This window comes from Miscanthus floridulus, chromosome 15, assembly GCF_019320115.1.
Source record: "Miscanthus floridulus cultivar M001 chromosome 15, ASM1932011v1, whole genome shotgun sequence".
Lineage (NCBI taxonomy): Eukaryota > Viridiplantae > Streptophyta > Magnoliopsida > Poales > Poaceae > Miscanthus > Miscanthus floridulus.
In genome coordinates, this window is record NC_089594.1 from 6,613,207 (window position 1) to 6,636,605 (window position 23,399).

A 23,399-nucleotide genomic window follows, 5' to 3' on the forward strand; every position below is an offset into this window, starting at 1 on the left:
CTGAGTCACAATCATTCCAATCCCAAGATTTAGCTGTCCATCCTAAATCACCAAAACCCCGAAATCCTCCAAAAGAAGAAGAAATTCTACCTTTGGAAGGCCCTCTTGAACTTGAGAATAACCTTATGGATTTTGGGAGAACAATGAAATCTCGTCCACTTAAGAGACCTCCAAGTGAACATATTCTAAATCCTTTTATGGAAGAGTCTCTTAGAAAGCGTCCTTATTCCCACATAGGACATTGGAAAAGAAACCAAGGATGGCATGTCTAGTGATGCCATAGAAGGAGAGCTAAGCCACCTAGCCAATCCTATCTTCTCCCCTTCTATGCCCGCACTAGATGACCTATCCAAACCCATCTTTGAACCCATCCTTGACCCCAATGAATCCCTTGATGCTCTTTCCCATGATACTTATGATGACCCTAGAAATCCACTAAGACACCCAAAGCATTGGAGTCGTCAGGACCACAAGGGAGACCAATTAGAGCAACAACAATGGCTAGAATATATTAAAAACTTATGTGCCATTGCTAATGAATGGATAGATAAGGCCTTAGATGAGACCAACCCGAAAGACACTAAGCCAAAGGATGAGTTTAAGCCAACCTCCTTAATGAACATGACTCATCCAAGCTTGGGGGAGGCTTTGGATCATCATCCACCCATCAAGCTCAATCAATGGATCCCCAATAAAATGTCCAATGAATGTCATGAAATAATAGAGATAATATCTTTCCCTAAGGACATTCATGAGACATCATCCTTGGAGCTTGAAAAGTAAGATGACATCAACAAGCATGGAAGCTACTTCATAAACACCTCATCAAGTCCTTGCTCATATGATAAATCTCCTGAGCTGATTGATCACTCCAACATTGCCACATTCGAGATCCCCAACACCCTCATGCTTCTTGTTCATAAAAACTTTAAAAGGGTGGTTGTAGATGCTTTTGTTTATTATAAATATTGCAGATCTCGTTGGAATGAATCTTGAAATAGGTGCACATAGATTGATGCTAGAGGAGAAACCACTTCACCATCCTGAACATAATTTGAAGGTTTCCCAAGAACGAGACTTTTGTCCTAAAACAAACACTCTTAAGTGATCACCTTTTGTTGTAATACCCTTGTGAAATGAGCATAGAGATACAATTGTAAGAATATTTCTTCAGGTATTTTTGTCACTAACCATTCTAGGTTTGAAGCAAAAAGAAGGAAGGATGACAATGCAAGGTATGTCAACCAATTATTATGCAACATTGAACCGAACTTAATCGCAAAACAACTCTTTCCATATTGCTACATTTACTTCGTTGTCCCTACTTAAAAAAAACATGCTCAATTTGCTAAATAATAAGAATCATACTCCTTCATTTTCATCTGAGTAAATCTCTAGAATGCTTTCATGTTACCTTTATCTGCTATGGTATATGTTTAAGCTTTGAAGTATTCTCATACACCTTTTAAATTAGGCATGGTGCTTAGTTTAAACTATTTTCTTGAATTAAAGTAGACAAGGTGTCTAGTTTGATTCTTGAACCAAAAGATGTGCTGATTTTACTTCTAAAGGTTTTTAAATTAAGCATGGTGCTTAAGTTAAAATACCTTTCTAAATCAAATTAGACGTGGTGTCTGGTTGATTTTTGAGCTGATAGTATACTGTAGTAGATATTGGTATATTTTTTGACTAACCCGTGCAGATAAACTGCCAAAATTCAATTTGAAAAAGTCCTGAGATAAACTCACACCGGAAAAGAAGCAAGACACATGAACTCCAATAACCTTGCACAAAGGAGCCACAACCCATTCACTACTAGAGGCTGCGGCTTTGCCGAGTGTTTTTACACTCGGCAAAGAGCAATTTGCACTCGGCAAAGGCTTTGCCGAGTGTAGCACTCGGCAAAGTCTGCTCGGCAAAAATTTTCTCGGTAAAGGGCCTTTGCCGAGTGCTTTTTATCGGGGCACTCGACAAAATAAAAAAAAATTGCCGAGTGCTTGGGGCGGCACTCGGCAAAATATTTTCGGCCGTTGCGGCGCCGGCCGTTAACGGTTATTTTACCGAGTGCCCGACCCAGCACTCAGCAAACAAAAAAAAATATTTTTTTAAAAAATTACTTTGCCGAGTGCCCCAGCCCAGGCACTCGGCAAAATTTTTTTTTTAAAAAAGTACTATGCTGAGTGCCCCTGCCCAGGCACTCGGCAAAGTTTTTTTTATTTTTTTTAAAATTTTACTTTGCCGAGTGCCCCTGCCCAGGCACTCGGCAAAGTTTTTTTATTTTTTTTAAATAATTTCTTTGCCGAGTGCTCCTATTTAGGCACTCGGCAAAGAATTTCTGAATTTTTTTAAAAAAAATACTTTGCCGAGTGCCGCAGCGAGGCACTCGGCAATGAAATTTTATATATTTTTTTTTGAAAAATCTTTGCCTAGTGTCTTGCCCATGGCACTCGACAAAGACCCCGAGAATTGCAAAAAAAATTTACATTCCATTGTAACAGACAATATATATATATACATCTATATCACCAACATGCATTATATATCACAAGCACACGCATATTTAATAAATCCATCGAAAATCCATCACAAATGCACCAAAGTTCAACATCACAAGTTTATTATTACAAGTTCAACATCACAAAGTTCAACATCCCTACTACGGCGACAGAGACTACAGGTGTGGCCCCCCGAACTGCGGTGAAGGACCAGACTGCGGCGAAGGGTTGACGCGATCAGCCGCTGGTGACATGGTAGCGGGATTGTTTGAACCCGCCGACGGAGGCTGAACAAAAGAGAAGAGATTGCATGTGTTAGACTCAAAATTGAAAATTTCGGCAGCAACCCCCCTGCACGGGGAGGTTTCCAACCTGCAAGAAACAATGTCTCCTTTTTTTTCTCCCTTCTCTTTCCCTCCCTTCCATGCTCACTCTGGTTGCGTGGAGTGTCGTTGCTCGCCCACGCTCGGCGGTGGGTGCTTCTCTCCTCTCTCTCTCTCTCTCTCCCTAGCACGAGTGGTAGCATGGCCTCGTGCAGCATCCCAACGCGCGCGGTGGTGCCTGTTGAATTCTGTGGATCGACTAGGGTAGATCTAGACGGTTTGCTGTTAAACATGATGAACTAGAACAAGCAGAGAGTGGGAGATAGGGTAGAGATGCTGGTGTTGAACCTGAGCCTTCGGATGAAGTCGCGGTTGAGCTGGCCATCGCTGGTTCGTTGATGGAGGCAGCACACGGGCAGCGACGGGTGGAGTAGAGGTTGCACGGACATCGATGCAGTGCAGATGGGGGCGTAACAGTGATGACGGCGAGAGTCAGCGGAGCTTTCCGTCGCTGGCTGCGCGCCCTCTTAGATCAGTCTAGGGTTTGTCGGTGGGGTTTGCGGCTCACGGCGAACCTCGTGCGTTGAGCCGCCGGCCCCCACCTCTTTATATAGCGCAGTGCGACGGGGGCCCACCAACCATGTAGGGTTGGGCGCCCCCGATCAGGGCGCGTGACCAAGGCCCAATAGGCCGTTGGGCTTATTGGTTGGGAGATCAATCTAACATTCTCCCCCTTGATCTCACTATTACTTTTATCTTTAAACTTTAAACTTCAATCCTTTTATCCTTACTCATTTCTTCACAGATGATGCATAGAGCATGTCTCATCGTCACGGTCAATTGCCGATAGATTTAACAGCTACAATGTACGTCTCTGATCTGAAATAGTTACTTTAACTTTTGGGCCCTTTATAGTCCAGGAATCATAGGCTTTCCCTTAAACCCATGCCGGCTACATGTTCTCTGAACACGTTGGGTGGTAAGCCTTTTGTAAGCGGATCCGCGAGCATCTTTTCGGTACTTATATGCTCAAGACTTATCATTTGATCCTAGACTTTATCCTTCACAACATAATACTTTATGTCAATATGTTTGGCAGCACCACTTGACCTATTGTTGTGAGCATATTGTACTGCTGGATTATTATTGCAGTATAACTTCAGTGGTCTATTGATGTCATCAACCACCTTCAAACCGGGTACGAACTTCTTTAGCCAGTTCACCTGCCCCGTTGCCTCATAACATGCTACAAACTCTGCATACATTGTGGACGATGTAGTGACGGTTTGATTTGAGCTTTTCCATGAAATAGCTCCCCCTGCGAGAGTGAACACATATCCAGACGTGGATTTTCTATTATCTCCCGCATAATCAGAATCTGAATATCCCACTATATGGAGTGAATCAGATCTTCTATATGTCATCATGAGGCCTTTCGTTCCTTGCAAATAACGCAAGACTTTCTTTACCAATTTCTAGTGTTCTATTCTAGGATTGCTCTGGAATCTGCCAAGTAACCCGGTAACAAATGCCAAGTCAGGGCGTGTACACACTTGAGCATATTGCAAGCTTCCGACAGCTGAAGCATATGGAACCACTTTCATTTGATCGATCTCATATTGGTTCCTAGGGCATTGAAAATCCCCATATCTGTCGCCCTTGACTATAGGAGCAGGTGAGGGACTACATTTGTGCATACTAAATTTCTTTAAGACTTTTTCTATGTATGCCTTTTGTGACAGTCCTAATACCCCTTTACTTCTATCTCAGTGAATCTCGATCCCTAGAACGAACGAAGCTTCACCAAGATCTTTCATATCAAATTTTGAGGACAAAACTTCTTTGTTTCCAGTAGTAGACTGACATCACTACTAGCAAGTAAGATATCATCCACATACAGGACAAGGAAGATAAACTTCCCATTCTTAAACTTTGCGTAGACACAATTGTCCTCAACATTATCTTTAAACCCAAAATTCTTTATTGTCTGATCAAACTTCAAGTACCACTGTCTTGAAGCTTGTTTTAATCCATAAATAGATTTCTTTAGGCGGCATCCTAAACGTTCTTTTCCTTCCATGACAAAACCTTTCGGTTGTGCCATGTAAACATTTTCCTCTAAGTCTCCATTGAGAAATGTCGTCTTTATATCCATCTGATGTAATTCCAAATCGTAATGTGCCACTAATGCCATTATGATTCTAAAGGAATCCTTACATGAGACTAGAGAAAAGGTCTCATTGTAATCAATCCCTTCTCTTTGTGTAAAGCCTTTCGCCACAAGTCGGGCTTTATATCTCTCTATATTCCCTTGAGAGTCAAGTTTTGTTTTGTAGACCCATTTACAGCCTACTGTTTTGGCTCCTTTAGGAATTATCTCCAAATCCCAAACTTTATTTGCATTCATTGATCTCATTTCATCTTCCATGGCCTCAAGCCACTTTGATGAATGATCACTTTTCATGGCTTCTTCAAATGAGGTGGGATCATCCTCCATTTGAAATTCTTCAGTGTTGTACACTTCATAATCAGCAGGAATAGCTGATTTTCTAACTCTTTGAAACCTTCTAGGGGCCTCCTCAATTGGCACATTTTCTATTTGAGGCTGTTGTTGCTCCCCCTCATGTGTGGCAATAGGTTCTATAGGATCCTGAGGCACAGGTTCCTCATCATCATTCATTATTGCCACAGGTGGGATAACAATAGGTGCTGGCACCACAGTGTTTTATACTATTGGTGCAGCAACAGCAGGTAGTGAAAAAATGGCTCATGAATGATCGGAGTGGGTGCATACACCTGCTTCTCTTCAAGGTCAATTTCTCGAGCTACCATGCTCCCCCTAATCATTTCATCCTCTAGGAAGACAGCGTGTCTCATTTCCACAAACTTTGTATGTCTGTTAGGACAGTAGAAACGAAAACCTTTTAACTTTTCTGGGTAGCCAATGAAATGGCAACTCACTGTTTTGGGATCTAGCTTCCCAATGTTTGGGTTAAAAACTTTAGCCTCAGCAGGGCTCCCCCACACACGCAAGTGGTTAAGTGAGGGTACTCTTCCTGTCCACAACTCATACGATGTTTTGGGCACCGACTTACTTGGTACTCTATTGAGAATATGAATGACGGTTTTTAACGCCTCCGTCCACAGACTCATCGGTAAAGTGGAGTAACTTATCATACTACGTACCATATCCATCAGGGTACGCTTACGCCTTTCAGCTACTCCATTCTGCTGAGGTTCGCCCGGTGTAGAATACTGGGCGACTATACCATTCTCCTGTAAGAACCTTGCAAAAGGTCCAGGAACTTGTCCATATGGGGTATGCCGACCGTAGTACTCTCCTCCACGGTCAGACCTAACTATCTTAATCTTTAAATCATGCTGATTTTCAACTTCTGCTTTAAATATTTTGAATTTATCCAACGCTTCTGTTCTTTCTTTAATTGGATAAATATAGCCAAAGCAAGATTAATCGTCTGTGAATGTTATGAATGAGTCATAACCATCCACACTTTTCACAGGAAAGGACCACATATGTCTGTGTGAATAATCTGTAGAATTCCTGCGCTTCGTTTGACATCTTTCTTAATTTTCTTTACATACTTTCCTTTTATGTCATCTCTATATTGTTCTAACTCTGAGAGCTCTAATGGAGGAAGAATATTATTCTTAACTAGTCTTTCTATTCTTCCCCTCGAAATATGGCCTAAACGACAGTGCCATAATTTCGACAACGCATCGTGAGCTCTCTTTCGTTTTCTGTTTCCATTGTTCGATGAGGATACATTTTCATTCACATCACATACGGAATTCACATTTTCACAAAGTGATAATAAATAAAGCTCGTCTTGTTGGAAGGCAAGACCAACACATTTATTATTAAACAATATCTGACATTTGTCATTTCCAAAATGGCAATCATAACCATCATGGTCCAACTTTGATACACTAATCAGGTTTCTTTGCAAAGAAGGTACATAAAGAACATCTCTAAGAAAAAGTATGAAGCCATCTGGAAGCTCTAGAGGAAGATCTTCAACGGCCTCAACATCTGCTTGTACTCCATTTGCGACTTTAATGAAACTTTCGCTTCTTTGTAAAGTTCTCATCGAACGGAATCCCTGTAATAAATTAGCAACATGAATAGTTGCACCTGAATCAATCCACCAAGTAGATTTTGAAAACTTTACATACAAGGATTCATTTACGAACGTAATGATGTTCTCACCTTTATTTTTCATAATCATCTTTAAGAAATCAGGACAATTCTTTTTATAATGTCCCGTCTTCTTGCAGTGGAGACACTGGTCTTTAGCCACTAGGAATTACTGGTTCTGAGACTGTTGCATGGGACCTTTTCCAGATGACTTGGAGGAAGAGCTGTTATTATAGTTCTTTTTCTTATCTTTTAGGTAGTTGACAGAATCACCTTGTGAAACTTTTATTCTTTCCTTCTCCTGCACACACATGGCTATGAGCTTTTCTAAATCCCATTTTTCAGGCTGTATGTTGTAATTAACAACAAATATGTCAAATTCTTTGGGCAAAGAAGCAAAAATCAAATGAATAAGAAACTCATCCTTGAGTGCCAAATCTATTGGTTTGAGCTTAGATGCCGGATTGCTCATTCTCAGTATGTGCTCTCTAATGCCACTGCCGCCACCAGAGTACCTTTCTGTAACCAGCTGCTTGATCTGCTGGGTTGCATATGTCTTTGAAGAGCCAGTGAACTGACTCTTTATTCTATCTAGGTACTCTGTGACCGTGTCATAGTCTGGAATTGAGCCCACAATAGCAGGCTCAATCGTGTTCTTTATCACTGCCAAACACTTCTTGTTGGCAGTGACCCATTTCCTATGCTCAAGGTCATAGGACATCTTTACGGGAGCAAAATCCCGCTCTATGTTCTGCCATGCAGCATCAGTCTCATATGTCTCCCTCACCGGTGCCACAGGTTCTCTGGGACACGGTGTGGTGACAACCCAGTCCACCTCAGCGAGAATAAAAGCCAGGTCTATCTTTTTCTTCCACTCAATATAGTTATCACCTTTTAGAGTGGGGATCTCTTTGATACAACTCATCAAGTTGTATCCTCCTGAAAACACAATTCAAATAGTGTGAGAACAGAAATAACAACAATAATTGCATGCCTTAGTTTAACGTTGGTCAAAATTAAAACATACAATTATTTTATACATTAAATCTACATCACCATTGGGCAGAAATAGAAATAATGCATAATCATTAAAATTATAATATTGCTATTAACAACGTTGGTCAGAAAATAACAATATCATAATCAACTCATTTTTATCTCTTGGCTCTTAAAATCAAATTCTCCCGTTGGTTCGAATTTAACTAAAAGTCCATAATTACTTTAAATACGCAGCGGAAACATTAACATTCAATAATCATTTTCCTATTTTCCAGAAGCAACTTTACTATTTACTGAACAAAATTATCGTTGGATAAAATTTGTACAGAAAATTACCACAAAAATTCAATTCAAATTGATCAAATTGTTTTCTGGAAAATAAGAAAAATCAAAACTGTGACTTTACTATTTATTTGGCCATTTTGGCCCGATCCAGCAATCCGCGTGCGTGGCCTAGCGAAATGCGGCCCATGGCCTGTTCATGCGCGCGCGCGCCAGCGCACCCGGCCCAGCTACCCGCGGCCCAGCCGCGCGCGCCAGCGCACCCCCGCGCCTAGGCCGCAACCTGGGCCTGGGTCGGGAATTCGGCCTCGCGCCCTTTCCCGCCTGGGCTGTGGCGCTGGCCCACTCGCTCATGGCCGTCCGTCTCCATCCGACGGCTGCCCGCGCGCATCGCAGGATCAAAACCCCAGCGACCGCCGCGGCGCCCTTGACCTAGCGCCATTCGGCCTTCGCTCTCTCTCTCTCTTCACCCCTCACTGCTCTCTCCTCTCCACTCAGTACCGCCGCAGCAGACACCGAGCGAGGAGCTTCGACGGCGAGAGAGATCAGCGAGCCCCGGCGCCGTCTCCGGTCCCCTCGCCGGCGTGCGCACTCCCCAGCGGGTGAGCGCGCCGCCGTCAAGCGGCCTGGCCGCGGCGCCCTAGTGGCCGTTCCGGCGAGCAGATCACCCCCCGGCCGGCCCTTTCTTTTCCCCGCGCGGCGGCGTGCTCGACGGCAAGGTAAGCCACTCCCTTCCCCTCTTCCCCTTTCGGTTTCTTTGATTCGGATTTCGCACTATTTCCCGATTAGGGTTAGGGTTAGGGTTAGGGACGGCACTGTTTCCCTTCGGGTTTAATTCGGTTTCCAGTTTTCATCTCTATCCCAAAACCCGATCTAGGGTTTGGATGTTCGGTTCTTCACTTTTCCTGAACCATCATCTTTTCTCAGATCCGAAGGGATCGAGTTTAGGGTTCAATCGAACCCTTTGTTGGCCGAAGCCCTTTCTACTTTCTAGATCCGCACTGGATCTCTTCATCTTTTCCTTTCTAATCGGTACCCGTTCTAGATCAAACCCTAGAATCCAAGATCTATACCTAAATCGTGGCTCCGGTACCATTGTTGAATTCTGTGGATCGACTAGGGTAGATCTAGACGGTTTGCTGTTAAACATGATGAACTAGAACAAGCAGAGAGTGGGAGATAGGGTAGAGATGCTGGTGTTGAACCTGAGCCTTCGGATGAAGTCGCGGTTGAGCTGGCCATCGCTGGTTCGTTGATGGAGGCAGCACACGGGCAGCGACGGGTGGAGTAGAGGTTGCACGGACGTCGATGCAGTGCAGACAGAGGCGTAACAGTGACGACGGCGAGAGTCAGCGGAGCTTCCCGTCGCTGGCTGCGCGCCCTCTTAGATCGGTCTAGGGTTTGTCGGTGAGGTTTGCGGCTCACGGCGAACCTCGTGCGTTGAGCCGCCGGCCCCCACCTCTTTATATAGTGTAGTGCGACGGGGGCCCACCAACCATGTAGGGTTGGGCGCCCCCGATCAGGGCGCGTGACCAGGACCCAATAGACCGTTGGGCTTATTGGTTGGGAGATCAATCTAACAGTGCCCACCCATGGCCGAGCCGTGCCTGATCCGTGTAGCCGTCCGTCCTCTACCTGTGGAAGCACGCTAGGTGTGGATGTCGGGAATCCTACGATGCTCATGAACAATGGAAGAAAGGGGGTTGAGAAAAAAATTGAGCTTCTTCTCATTTCTTCCGGGAATTGAAGAGAAGTTTTGAGAGATTGAGAAAAAATATAGGGAAAGATGATTTGAATTAGGGATCCTTTGGAGCTAGTTTTTGTTCTACCAAATCCTCCTTATACCTAGTTATTATATCGAAAATGGATTAAGTTTTCGCAATCTGATGCTCCTCGGTCACGCAAAGCGGGAACGCTGCTGCGAGCACGAACAAAGCAGGGAAAGGTGCATAGGTTGTTTTTGTGTGTGTGTGTGTTGGGGGGGGGGGGGGGGGGGGGGGGGGGGGGGGGGTGGGGAGAAGGTGCATAGGTTGCTATAGTAAGCCCCACGGGCCACTCAGCTTCAACCCCTCAGCATCAGCACTCCCGCAGCCGCACGCCCTCACACACCACGGGTGCGGCGGCGCACACCGCACGGCCATCGCACTTCCCCTCCCCGTCGGCTCGTCCCGGCTCGGCGCTCGCTTCACGCCCGCTGGGACGCACTCTACACGGCCCCGAGCCCCATCCCTAGCGGGCGGCGACGGCACCGGCGAGCCTTTGCGCGGCTGAGCCCGAGCTGCGACGGCAACCTCTGTCCCCGGCGCCCTTACATCTTCATCAGGCCCTTCGACGGCGACGAGCACCCTCAAAGTATGCCCACGGCCCACCCCGTCTTTTCCGTCCCTGAACCCTGATGCGCGAAACCGGCCTCCCAAACCATGAGCCTGATTTACTCGGCTATTTGTAGTGTATACATGCGTTTTTTTTACCATGAACGGGTGACCTTTTCTTGTCCGCCGCTGGCAATGCTAGTTTAATTTGAGTCGTTGAATACCCGCGATTAGAATTTAGAGCATTGTTGGAAGCAAAACACCGATGAGCAAGCTGCGAATAGTCTTTATTACTAGTCCACTAGGTCGCTTTGTAGTTGCTGCTGTTGTTTTCCCAGTAATTTGAGCTATAATTCCAGGTGTCAACATTCGAGGCATTAAGGAACGCAAACCTCCACAGATTTTGTTGCCTCGAGGGGAAGATACATGAATAGAAGCGTTTGCCACCAGCTTCTTGCCCAGTGCAAAAAGTTAAGAGAGCTCCAGAGAATCCACGCCCTGGCCGTTGCCCATGGTCTCCATCCCCACGAACAGTCTGTTTCCTGCAAAATGTTCTGCTGCTATGCTGATTTCGGCTGTGTAGCTGATGCCCGCAAGCTGTTCGATGAGATCCCCCACCCTGACCTTATCTCCTTCACTAGCCTCATGACTCTCCATCTCCAGTTAGACCAGCAACGCGAAGCTATATCCTTGTTTGCTCGTGCTGTAGCCGCTGGCCACAGCCCTGATGGCTTTGCGGTTGTTGGTGCCCTGTCTGCCTCTAGCGGCGCTGGTGATCGAGTGGTCGTTAGGGCAGTGCATGGCCTTATTTTCCGGCTTGGATTGGATCGTGAGATGGTCGTTGGCAATGCATTGATTGACGTGTATAGCCAGTGTGGGAAGTTTGAGTCTGCGGTGAAGGTGTTTGATAGAATGTCTCTGAAAGATGAGGTCACCTGGGGTAGCATGCTGCATGGTTATATTAAGTGTGCTGGTGTGGATTCGGCATTGTTGTTCTTTGATCAGGTTCCTGTGAGGAGTGTAGTTGCTTGGACAGCACTGATCACTGGTCATGTACAGGGCAGGCAGCCTGTACGGGCTATAGAGCTTTTTGGTAGGATGGTACTGGAGGGCCATCGCCCTACTCACATCACAATTGTAGGTGTACTCTCAGCTTGTGCTGACATTGGTGCTCTGGATCTAGGACGTGTCATTCATGGATATGGAAGCAAATGTAATGCCAGCTCGAATATAATTGTTAGCAATGCTCTGATGGATATGTATGCAAAGAGTGGATGCATTGAGATGGCATTTTCCGTGTTCCAAGAAGTTCAATCAAAGGATTCTTTTACATGGACAACTATGATCTCCTGTTGTACTGTCCAGGGAGATGGGAAGAAAGCTCTTGAGCTCTTTCAGAATATGCTTAGAGCTGGGGTAGTTCCAAACAGTGTAACCTTTGTTTCTGTTTTGTCAGCATGCAGCCATGCTGGCTTGATAGAAGAAGGCAGAGAGTTGTTCGACAGAATGCGTCAAGTATACAAAATTGATCCCCTGCTTGAGCACTATGGTTGCATGATTGATCTGTTAGGACGGGGAGGGCTACTAGAGGAAGCAGAAGCTCTAATAGCTGATATGAATGTGGAGCCTGATATTGTTATATAGAGGTCACTTCTTAGTGCATGTCTAGTTCATGGCAATTATAGACTAGCTGAGATTGCTGGAAAGGAAATTATAAAGAGAGAACCTGGGGATGATGGGGTTTATGTGCTTCTTTGGAACATGTATGCGTCATCAAATAAATGGAGAGAAGCTCGAGAGATGAGGCAGCAAATGTTGACTCTTAAGCTCTTCAAAAAACCAGGGTGTAGTTGGATAGAAATTGATGGTGTTGTCCATGAATTCTTGGTAGAGGACAAGACACATGATGCTCGAAGGGAAATTTATGATACCTTGGAATACATGACTAGGCAGCTCAAGACACATCTCAGATCATCCTCATGGGAACAAGATGGTTCATCCATATTTGTTGATGAAGAAATCATAGAATCATATACTGCCCATTTGTTGCTTGATTGATTCGCATTAGTCCTCCCACAAAATAGCCTTTTAGTGCCTAAATCGAATTTGATGATCTCATTGTAATTTATGTCTTATTGGTCTTCTTTTATGTCCCAGTGTCTCTACAACAACAACAACAACATGTCCCAGTGTCTCTAGATCAAGATTATAGTGTAGAAATTCACTCCTGTAAGTTGGTGGCAATAAATTATTAGATATATGTTGTTGGTTTTACTTTCACCAGTCAGGAAGTTATACAAACTTACTAAAGTTTTTAAAATCCATGTGCTGGATTTCAGAGAGATTTCTTCTAAATAGCAAAGATTTTTTATCATAACTTTTATCTATTTTATGGCATTTATTCTAGTTTCTAAATCTGGAAATGGTCCGGAAATGGTCTGTCCGTACAGTATGTATGATACATGATTATCTGTGTCAAAAACAAAATTAACTGTGATTTGTTCATTCCCAGATGTGTTCTGAAGTTGATGTTGACGGAGATGCAAGTGTTGGACAGAAGGCTTGTAAGGATATAAGGCGTTTCAAATGTGAATTTTGCACTGTGGTCAGGTCAAAGAAATGCCTAATTCAAGCTCACATGGTTGCACGTCACAAGGTATAAGCATTATGTGATATATAGATGCATTAGTCAATATATATCTTGTTTGATAACATAGGTATGAGCCATCTATATCATGACGTATCATTTACCTTTTGATGTCTGCCTTTGTATTATTGTTGTTCTCGAGAAATACATAGCATCTCTAATGTTTTCCCAAAATTTATGTGCAGGATGAACTAGATAAATCAATTATATATGATAGAGCCAGTAATCTGGAAGAGCTTTATTGATGAACTAGTAATCTGGAATGGCTAAATCTAGAGATCAGCAGCGGTAGAGCAGGTTCGCCCTCCCTGGGAGGCTCCGAACGTGATGCTCTATTCTCTGCCTATCCTCCCTAATCAGCCGGCCCATTGTTATATCCCCCAATGGCCGGCTGGACCTAACAAACTCACTAACAAACTGGCTCCCAGATCCTAACTTATAGGAAAAGATAACTATGGCCTAAAACTAGCCACTAGAGGCTGGCGCCTTCTTCCTGCTGTATTGCTTCCCAATGAAAGCGTCTACAACACTTCCACCCTCCTTTCGAAACAGCTCGTCCTCGAGCTGGAATTTGGGATAGGTGGCCTTGAAATCTTCCAGCAGCTCCCAGGTTGAATCAGCTGGACTTCGACCGATCCATTGCACCAAAACTTCCCACACACCATGGTTGAGGCGAGCGCGGGCAATGTGACTGGGCTCCGGAACAGCATGGCCATGGACAACTGTAGGTAGTGGAACAATGTCTGCAGGAGTGTTGCCATGGAACTTCTTCAGGAACACCACGTGGAACACATTGTGGATGCGCGCCTTAGCCGGGAGCTGGAGGCGGTAGGCCACCGAGCCAATGCGCTCGAGCACCTGGAAGGGGCCGAAGTAGCGGGGCGCGAGCTTGGCATTCTGGCTGGACCTGATAGCTGTCGCAGCGCGCTGGTGAAGGCGGAGCCACACCTAGTCGCCCACAGTGAAAGACACATCCCGGTGTGCCGAGTCATGGCTCTGCTTCATGATACTCTGGGCTTGGAGGAGCCGTTCCCGGACAGCAGCCAGGAACTCATCCCTGACCGTCAGCTGCTTGTCCAGTGCAGCCACCTTTGAGAGACCTGGCTGATACGAAGCCAGAGTGGGCGGTGGTCGACCATACACCACTCCAAACGGAGTTGCCCTCAATGCTGTCTGGAAGGATGAATTATAGCAGAACTCTGCCCAGGGCAGCCACCGCAGCTAGCTCCGCGGACGATCGCCGGCGAGGCAGCGAAGGTAGACCCCGAGAATACGGTTGGTGACCTCTGACTGACCATCAGTTTGGGGGTGGAAGGCAGAGCTGAGGCGCAGCGTGACGCCAGACAGGCGAAAGAGCTCGGTCCAGAAGGCGCTGGTAAAGACCGGGTCCCTGTCGCTGACGATGGAGCAAGGCAGCCCGTGGAGGCGCACAATCTGGTCGAAGAACGCCTGGGCAACAGAGGTGGCGCTGTAGGGGTGGCCGATGGCGATGAAATGTGCATACTTGGAGAAGCGATCAACCATCGTGAGAACCACCGATTTGCCTCCGACCTTGGGAAAGCCTTCAACAAAATCCATGGCGATGTCGGCCCAGACGGTGTGGGGAACGTCCAGCGGCTGCAGCAGGCCGGCTGGATGGAGATGCTCCATCTTGTTACGCTGACAGACGGTGCAGCCCTGCACGAAGTCGCGGACAAGGCGGCTGGCATGCGGGCTGTAGAAGGAGGCGCGCAGGCGGTGCAGCGTCTTCTGTACGCCTTCATGGCTGGCGCCGTGAGCTGTGGCGAGGATTTGGGGCCACAGAGCCGACGTGTCGGGGACGAAGATGCGGCCACGATGTAGGACGAAGCCATCGACGGACGTCTAGTTCGCCCCAGCAAGGCCCTGGTCAATTTCCTGGCGCTTGGCGATGATATCCGGCAGTGTCTCGGCCTCCGCTCGGAACTCGTGGAACAGATCGAAGTCCGGCCGGGAGAGTGCGCAGGCTATCAGTACTGCGGTGTCCTCATCACGGCGTGACAGGGCATCAGCAGCCGCGTTTTGCCGGCCGGGCTTGTACTCCACCTTGAAATCATAGCCAAATAGCTTGCTGACCCATGTGTGCTGCGGGATGGTGGAGAGGCGCTGGTCCAAGAGGAACTTGAGGGCGAAGTGGTCGGTGCGGATCGTGAATGGTCGTGCCCAAACATACGGTCGCCAGTGCCGCACGGCCTTCACCAATCCGATGAGCTCGCGCTTGTAGGCAGCCAACTTGGCATGCTGTGGCGCCACGGCGCGGCTGAAGAACGCGATCGGTCCTGCGCTCTGGTGGAGGACAGCGCCGAAACCAGAGCCCGAGGCGTCGCAGTCGATGACGAAGGGCGCCGTGAAGTCGGGAAGCTGCAGCACCGGACCGGAGGTCAGTGCTGACTTGAGCATGTCGAAGGCGGCGGCGGCGGCGTCATTCCAGCGAAAAGCATCCCGCTTCAAGAGGGCCGTGAGCGGGGCTGCGATGACTCCGTAGTTGTGGATGAAACGTCGGTAGTAGCCCGTGAGGCCGAGGAAGCCCCGCAGCGCGCGGAGGGTTCGCGGCCTAGGCCAGCTCTGCACCGCTTCAATCTTGGCCGGGTCCATGGCCACCCCTGCCTCGGAGATGAAGTGGCCCAGGTACTCCACCCGACGCTCCGCGAATGAGCACTTGGAGCGCTTCAGGAACAGGCTGTGGGCGCGCAGTGTGGAGAGGACAGCACGGATGTGTTGCAGGTGTGCAGCGAACGACGTGCTGTAGATGAGAATATCATCAAAGAACACGAGCACAAAGTGGTGAAGGAAGGGGCGGAGAACCTCGTTCATAAGGGACTGGAACGTCGCCGGGGCATTGGTCAAGCCGAAGGCCATTACCAAGAACTCAAAATGCCCATGATGAGTTCGGAACGCCGTCTTGTGGATGTCATCGGCGTGCATGCGGACTTGGTGATATCCGCTGCGAAGATCGAGCTTGGTGAAGTAGGTGGCACCGCGGAGTTCGTCCAGCAGTTCGTCGACGACGGGAATGGGGAAAACGTCGCGCACTGTTTTTGCATTGAGTGCGCGATAGTCGATGCAGAACCTCCATGAGTTGTCCTTGCGCACGAGGAGGACGGGCGATGAGAACGCCGAGGTGCTTGGGCGGATGATGCCCTGCTGGAGCATGTCGGCGCACTGCCTCTCCAGCTCATCTTTGAGCAGTTGGGGGTAGCGGTAGGGCCGTACTGCGATCGGGGCCGTGCCTGGTAGGAGATGAATCCGATGATCGCAGGCACGAACTGGAGGCAGTGACGACGGCGTGTCGAAGATGTCGCCGAACTCAGCCAGGAGTAGTTGGAGGAGGTCCAGGCGCTCGGCGGCGTGGAGAGCAGGGCCCCTGGGGGCTGTGACGCCAGTCCAGCGAATGCGGCGATCCCGGCGCCAGAACGCCATGGTCTGGCGGGCGAGGTCCCAGAGAATGGGGCCCAGGGACCGGAGCCAGTGGCAGCCCAACACGAGCTCGTAGTCGGGAAGGGGCAAGACGAAGAGGTCGATGTGGAACTCCTCGGTGCCAATGGTGACGGGGACGGCGGCGCAGACCCCGGCAGATGGGACGCGTTCCCCGTTGGCAACGCCCACGGTGAAGCCGGGGCGCGGAGCGGGCTGGAGGCTGAGGCGTCGTGCAGTATCCGCGGCGATGAAGGAGTGAGTGGATCCCGAGTCCACCAGAGCCCGGATGGATGTGCCTGCGACGGATGTGGCCAGGTGCATGGTGTCCGCCGTCTTGATGCCGGTGAGGGCGTGGATGGAGATCTCGACGTCGTCGGTAGGGGAAGACTCCTCCACCGCAACGTCCTCAACTGGTGTATCATCATCGAGCTCCATCAGGTACAGGCCCTTCTTCATGCAGGCATGGTCCTTCGTGAATTTTTCCGGACAGTTGAAGCAGAGGCCCTCTGCTCTGCGTTGGGCCATCTCTTGCGGTGTCAGTCGCTTGAAGCGCGGGCCTGCTGGAGGTGGGCCTTTGGTTGGAGCCGGCGGCGTCGGCGGCACAGTTTTGGCCGCGGGAGGAGGCGTGTGAGGTGCGGAAGTCGCGGGCAGGGCGCGCGGCCGAATCGGGGGGTTGGTGCGGGTGGGGGCGCGGCTCGTAGAGGAGTCCTCGTCCTCGTCCAACTCCAGGCGCCGTTCGAAAGCCCGCGCGAGGGCCATGGCGTCATCGAGCGTGGCCGGATGTTGGAGCTCGACGTCCGTCTGTAGCGGATTGCGGAGGCCGCCGGTGAAGATGTCGATTTGGTCCTGCTCCTGAAGCGGCCTGCAGCGCGCGAGCATGGGCAAGAACTGCGCCTTGTACTCCTTGACCGTCCCTATGCGGCGGAGCTTCATGAGGGCGCTGAGCGGGTTGCTGCGCGCCGGCGTCCCGAACGCCCGCTGTATCTTGTCGACGAAATCCGGCCACGTTGGAGCGCCGTGGTTCTGCTCCAGGCGGTAGTACCAGTCCTGGGCAGCGCCTTCCATGTAGAAGGAGGCGAGCCACACGCGCTCGTCGTCCGCCGTGCGATCGGCACGGAAAAACTGCTCTGCCTTGTGAAGCCATGTGACCGGATCGGTGCTGCCGTCGTAGCGCGGAAACCGGACCTTGTGCTTCCCGTGCTCGCGTGGGGGTGGTGGGGGAGGGGCGCCATGCTCCGTGTCCTTGCCACTGTGGGGGCCGCCGGCGGAGTGGTAGTCCGATTGCAGTCGATTGACGGCAACGTTGAGACGGCTCTGGTCGCCCTTGATCGTCGTCACCTCGTTCTTGATGGAGGAGAGATCGGCGAGGATGGCATCCAGAGTGGTCTTGAGTTCGTCACCCATGACAGGCGAGAGGATCGAGAGGTCTCTGATACCAGATGATAGAGCCAGTAATCTGGAAGAGCTTTATTGATGAACTAGTAATCTGGAATGGCTAAATCTAGAGATCAGCAGCGGTAGAGCAGGTTCGCCCTCCCTGGGAGGCTCCGAACGTGATGCTCTATTCTCTGCCTATCCTCCCTAATCAGCCGGCCCATTGTTATATCCCCCAATGGCCGGCTGGACCTAACAAACTCACTAACAAACTGGCTCCCAGATCCTAAGTTATAGGAAAAGATAACTATGGCCTAAAACTAGCCACTAGAGGCTGGCGCCTTCTTCCTGTTGTATTGCTTCCCAATGAAAGCGTCTACAACAATATACAACTCAAATGGGGAAAAGATTGTTCACAAGGAGGAACATAGGTGCCAGGAGTGTGGCTCTTGTTTCCAGAAACCAGCTCATCTGAAGCAGCACATGCAAAGTCACTCACATGAGGTTGGTATTCATCATCTCAAATTTAGCATGAGCTGGCTCTTTTTATTTTATTGGCACTGGCCACCTAGATGTGTTACATTTCACTTTTCAAGTATACAAACATGATTTTAACATATGATTTGCATTCATGCCTTATGAGGCTGGCTGTAATATTGATTTCCCCCTATATGATTTGCTAAATACAGTTGTTTTGCAGGACATAGATAGTTAACAGCGTGAAGCATTGGATCCCATTTAAAGAACTCCAAAATGCGACGAGGCATTTTTTACTCTTGTCTGAACTAGTAACAGGTTGGGATGACCTCCTGTGAATCTTCAACAAGATTGCCTCAGTCACGCTCACTGAGTAGGTTTGTCCTTGTACAAAGTTCCCTATTTTATCATGATGCTCATAGTCTAAATTCTGCATTTCATGACATACATGATTGTTTTCAGTGCTAATTTGTACTATGCCTTCTCGTATGGGTCAATTCTGTGGGTTTTGTAGTTATCTGTTCTCAATTTATTTCTTTGGGCTTCTGACTTTGCGGCCTTTGGTTGTGTCAATCTGTTGATCAAACATCAAAATATTTCAGAAAGCTTGGGCTTCGATTTATAAGTTCCTTTACCTCTAGTTTTCTGTGGTGCTGTGAGGATTAGATGGGTATGGATCCTGGAGATAAGGCTGAAAATATCCTCCCTTCATTCTGCCATGTCTCCATGGGCTTCCTTATGGGAGCTTTCATATAATGCTTGAGGATCCAATATCAAAATGTCATCTCAGAAAGCTAGGCCCATTCTTCATTGGTTCTCAGCTCGCTATGGTGACAATAGTCCTAAACCATGTCATTTTGCAATGTAAAAAGTATGATGAATCGAAGTACTGAGCTTGTTATAATGTTGTAAGGATTATATATGGGTTATGGATCTTTTGGAGATAAGGGTGGAAATATCCTCCCTCCATTCTGCCATGTCATCACGTGCTTCCTTATGGGAGCTTTCAAAAGATGCTTTAGGATCCAATATCAAAATGTCGTCTCAGAAAGCTATGGCCATTCTTCATTGGTTCTCAGCTCGCTATGGTGACAATAGTCCTGTATCCTGTCATTGTGCAAGAACAGATGTACTGAATGGAAATGCTGAACTTGTTATAGTTTGTTGTAAAGCATTGACATTTAGTTTTCTTTCCTTTGTTATACTAGTTTCATAGTGCAAAAGTATATGCTTCTACCTTTTTATGTAAACAGTTGTTCTTCCATTATGTGTCGTAACATTTCTCCTAAAATTCACTTTTAATAAGATGGCACATTTGATTAACTATTACATTAAAACAGGTTTACCTTTGTAGGTTCTTCTGATCATGATCCAGTACATTATTTATAGTTCTGAGTTCTGATAATTGATTGGTTCATTATTTGAAGCATCTAGCACAATGTTAAACAAAGAGCATTATAAATAATTTGTTCTTAACAGATATTCTTGTTTGACTGTAGAAACTCTTTATTTGCCCGCTTGAAGACTGCCCCTTCAGCTATAAAAGGAAAGATCACTTGAACCGACACATGCTTAAGCATGAGGGCAAATTGTTTAGTTGCACTGTGGATGGTTGTGATAGGAGGTTCAGTATGAAGGCAAATATGCAACGGCATGTTAAGGAAATCCATGAGGACGAAAATGCTAGTAAGAGCAACCAGCAATTTATTTGCAAGGAGGAGGGCTGTAACAAGGTTTTCAAGTATTCATCAAAGCTGAAGAGACATGAGGAATCCCATGGTAGGTCAGCGTTACCAGATAATTAGAAAAATGTTCAATGCAGCTTATTCAGTGTTATTTGCATCATGTTCATGTAACATGTTTTCCCTTATCCAGCGTATGGGATCTCAAAATTTGAGGGTTGTTTTTTCTTGCAGTTAAATTGGAATATGTGGAGGTATTGTGTGGTGAACCAGGCTGCATGAAGATGTTTACAAATGTTGAATACCTGAGGGCTCATAACCAATCTTGCCATCAGTATGTTCAGTGTGAGGTATGTGGAGAAAAGCACCTGAAGAAGAACATCAAGCGGCACCTGCAATCCCATGACAAGGTGCCCTCTGGTGAAAGGATGAAATGCACTTTTGAGGGTTGTGAACACTCCTTTTCCAATGTAAGCAAGACTGATAGATTTCCAAATGCGCCTTTTCCAACTAGTTCTTAAACCAAGCATAATCCTATTCTCTATTGCAGAAATCAAATTTGACCAAGCATGTGAAGGCATGCCATGACCAGCTGAAACCTTTCAAGTGCCAAATCGCCGGGTATGGCAAGGCATTCACCTACAAGCATGTCAGGGACAACCATGAGAAAACTGGTGCTCATGTATACATTGAAGTGAGTCTGTTTTTGCAGTTTGTGTTTTTTGGCTTATTACATCAAATTATCAGCTCCTGGTTTGTGTAAATCTTTGATTGAAGCATGTATATGATCGCATTTGTTTTGCGATCAAACCATGTGAACCTGTGGATAACAAATCGCTTTGTGCAGGGAGACTTTGATGAGATAGATGAGCAGTTGCGTTCCCGGCCAAGAGGTGGACGAAAGAGGAAAGCATTGACAGTGGAAACACTGACACGCAAGAGGGTGACCATCCGTGGTGATGATTCATCGTTGGCTGATGGAGAGGAGTATCTTCGCTGGTTGCTTTCTGGTGGGGATAATTCAAGGGAAACTGAGTAGCCGACCTTTTTTTTTTTCTTTTTTTGCTGTTTTGGGAAGGTGTCATGCTGCTTTGTACATGGGTTATGTTATGTAAGTTGTAGTTTGATAAGAATGGTGTAAGTAGTGCTGATGATGTAATGATGGTATGGTAGCGCAGGGGTTTTATAGGAAGCTTTGCCATCCTTGTACCTGTAACTCACGTGAGTCCGAATGTGTTTAGGAGGGACTTGTTACCAAATTAGTTTATCTCCATACTCCCTTGATTCATGGCTTCTCCAGTGAAGCAATGGTTGCGAGGGCATACTCTGGATGTGGGTTATATTTGAGAGCATTTTCGTGGCCTTGTTGGTCAGGTCAGCGAGGCCATGAATTTCTGGTAGAAATACGGGATGCTGGCATAGAATTTAGTGTTTAATTAATTAATGTACTGGTTACTGGTTATATGACTTGTCTGACTAATATAACTTCGATTGGAAAGGAAAATCGAAAAGTGTTTAATGTACTGGTTATATGACTTGTCGATTGGAGAGAACCTGATGAAATGCCGATAACTCGGGCATCTTTGCACCTGATCTAATTGATCTTTGTACTCTCTACTAGTGAGAGCTAGATCTAGTAGATGCCCAGCAAAGTTCATGTTTTAAACAGGTTGTTAACATACTCCCTCCTTTTTGAATTGTAAGACGTTTTAACTTTTTCTAGATATATTACTTTTACTAAGTATTTAAACATTATGTATATCTAAATGCATAGCAAAAAATTACGTATCTAAACAAGCCAAAATGTCTTGCAATTTGGATTAATGGAGGGAATACTACCTAGCTACTTCCTTAAATCACCAATACAAACTCTAAAGCAAACTTTTAAAACTTTGGCTGCTACCAATATCTAGAAAAGTATATTATGGTAATAACGAACTGTTGTATTCTTAATGAGTAATCAATGCAAAAAGTAGTTTTCATAATGAATAATTAGCAACACGTGTGCAATATTTGTATCATTCAAATTAATTCCACACTTAGATTCGCCGTGTCGATTGAATGGCTTTGCACCTTGCTTTCCTACCATGCATCCAAAGGCTAGTACAGTACCAAAAAGCTGCATTTGCATAAAGACATGTAAAAACACCAGCAACTACCCCCCAAAAAAAACCTTATTCATGCTGTACACTAGTACTCACTACGGGGGGACCAGGAGGGCACTCGGCAAAGCCCAAAAAACACTCGGCAAAGGGTTTGCCGAGTGTAACACTCGGCAAACGACACTCGGTGAAACTTTTAACGGCAAACAGACGTTGCCGAGTGTTTTTTGTCGGACACTCGGCAAAGACTTTATTGAGTGCCCAAAATACACTCGACAAACATTTTTTTCGAAAAAAAAGCCACCACCAGCCGGTCTCCGTCGGTTGCCGTCGGTCTCCTCGGCGGCGTCCTTCCCCTGCGCTGCGGCCCAGCTTCACGCCCTCCGTCTCGCCTCCGCTTCCCGGCTTCACGACCGCCGCCATGAGCCACCACCGGCCATCACCACCACGCCACCACCGGCCACCATGACGCCACCGCCGCCCACCACCACCACGCCACCACCGGCCACACCCGAGCTGCCTCCCGCCGCCGGATCCGGGGAAGAGAGGGAGAGGAGGGGGCAGCCGCCGGATCCGGGGAAGAGAGGGAGAGGAGGGGGCGGCCGCGCCGGATCCGGGGAAGAGAGGGAGAGAAGAGGGCGGCTGCCGGATCCGGGGAAGAGAGGGAGAGGAGGGGGCGGCCGCCGGATCCGGGGAAGAGAGGGAGAAGAGGGGGTGTCCGCCGGATCCGGGGAAGAGAGGGAGAGGAGGGGGCGGCCGCCGCCGGGGAAGAGAGGGAGAGGAGGGGAGGGGGGGGGCAGGTGCCGGGGTAGAAAAGGGAGGGGGGCGCTGGGGGCCGGGTGCGTGCGGAGGAAGAAGGGGAGGGGGCGCTGGGGGGCGGGGGCGGAGGAAGGAGGGTGGGGCGGCTGGGTGTTAAAGAAGATATTTTTGTTTACCGAGTGTCCTAGATCGGGGCACTCGGCAAAGTATTTTTTTTATTTTTTTCTTCTCATTCTTTTCTAGAAAAAAGATTTTATTTCTTTGCCGAGTGTTCTAGATCTGAACACTCAGCAAAGTTTTTTTTATTTTTTTCTTCTCTTTCTTTTCCAGGAAAAAAGATTTTATTTCTTTTGTCG

At 47.4% G+C, this 23,399-nt stretch overlaps 1 pseudogene; it reads left to right on the forward strand.

The window, feature by feature from the left end:
- Nucleotides 1-10,705: 10,705 nt before the first annotated feature.
- LOC136506915 (uncharacterized) lies at nucleotides 10,706-21,711 on the forward strand (annotated as a pseudogene).
- The last annotated feature ends 1,688 nt before the right edge of the window (nucleotides 21,712-23,399 follow it).